The 1,546-nt window shown below is 51.0% G+C and overlaps 1 long non-coding RNA gene across 1 annotated transcript; it reads right to left on the bottom strand.

The window, feature by feature from the left end:
* Positions 1–408: 408 nt before the first annotated feature.
* On the bottom strand, positions 409–1,540 carry LOC102030195. The gene is made up of 2 exons (XR_263816.2): positions 1,153–1,540; positions 409–730 (listed from the first exon to the last, which is right to left on the bottom strand). It is a non-coding gene; the product is annotated as an uncharacterized LOC102030195 (long non-coding RNA).
* Between the last annotated feature and the right edge of the window lie 6 nt (positions 1,541–1,546).

The following is a 1,546-nucleotide window of genomic DNA, read 5'->3' on the forward strand; positions in this document are numbered from 1 at the left end:
CAGGTGTATGCCACCGAGCCTGGCTTTTCCAATCCATTTTCTCAGTTTATAATACACTTTATCACATGTGGCTTGGCTGGTTTTTTTTTTTATTTTTTATTTTTGGTACCGAGAATTGTACTTAGGACTTTGCCCTTGTCAGGCAGGCACTGTGCTGCTGAGCTATATGCCCAGCCCTGGTTTTGCTGTTTTAAAAATTGTGTGTCATTTCTGAGAATAATAGACATTAAACTTTTTTTTTTTTGTGGTACTGGGAATCAAACTCACGACCTTGTGGTTGCCAGGCAGGCACTTGTGCCGCTGAGCTATATCCCCTGCCCGACGTTAAACATTTGTTAAATGCTCATGATATGTATCTTCTGTTTATGATTAGTTAGGCACACCGCAGTCTCTGGAAGACAGAGTATGTAAAATGGGAAATTCACAGCTTTTCAGCGTGAAAGCTTTATTACCACCACTGCACAGAGGGAAAAACTCGGGGTTGGAAAAGCATAACTGTGAAGTTGCACAGACAAGAAATAGAAGGATTCACACCATTATTTTCTTTTACAAATACGTGTGTGCCTCCCATGCGAGACACCTTGCAGTCACTGGTCCCCACGGTGAGCACAGGCTGAAGCCCCATTCCCTTGGGAGCGTTTAGAGGCAGCTCATCTCATGGTCTGTGATCTGTTGTCTATGCTCACACTTGTAGCAGTGCATCGGGGCTGCTTCTTTCTAGGTGAGGAATCTAAAACGGAAATCGACTGGCTTACACAGGTCCCCGATGTGCTGGTTTCAGGGACTGCTTGGCACGGGGTCTCCAACGCTGTGTCCAGGGCTACCTCCTCCTTTAAAAAAATCCTCCCTCAACTTTATTTCCTTCATATTAAGTTCAATCTCAGACACGTTCTGTATAGCTTTTTCCCGTCTAAATTTTAGGCCATGGTCAAAATAGAGAATTCTGTTTTTAAGACAGGGTCTCACTATGTAGGTCATGCTGGCCTTGAACTCACTATGTAGCCCAATCTGGCTTCGAACTCGTGGTGATCCTCCTGCCTCAGCCTCCCAAGTGCTGGGAGTACAGGCGTGTGCCACCATACCCGGCCAAAATTGAGAATTTTTGTTCAACCTACATGCATCAAATTATTGTGACTTAACTTATGAACAAACCTCACAGCGGTGAAGTAGGAGGGAGCAGGTCTGCCCCCGGTTCACCCAAGGGTGGTCCCTCCCGGCCGGCCTGGTCCGTGTCCCTTGTGTCCTTGCTGTGGGCTGACCTGTGTCCCCAGAGTCCTCCGCCGAAGCGCGAAGCCCAGTCTCGAGTGACCGGCGGTGACGGCCTCCCGGGCGGAGGCCGGCTGCCCTCTGCCGAGCAGCGCTCTGCGTAGTTTCGGAGCGGGGCCGGGGACGTAGCGCGGTGCGAAGGCCGCGAGCTGAAACGAAGAGGCTCGCCGGGTGTGAGCCGGGCCTGCGCCAGCTCGGGATGGCTTCGCCGAGCTGCCGCGTTCCCCGAAGGGCGACTCCCCAATGAATGAAACGAGCGCGGGCGCGTAGACTCGGGCAC

Source organism: Chinchilla lanigera, unplaced genomic scaffold (assembly GCF_000276665.1).
Source record: "Chinchilla lanigera isolate Chin_1 unplaced genomic scaffold, ChiLan1.0 scaffold00081, whole genome shotgun sequence".
In the NCBI taxonomy this organism is placed as follows: domain Eukaryota; kingdom Metazoa; phylum Chordata; class Mammalia; order Rodentia; family Chinchillidae; genus Chinchilla; species Chinchilla lanigera.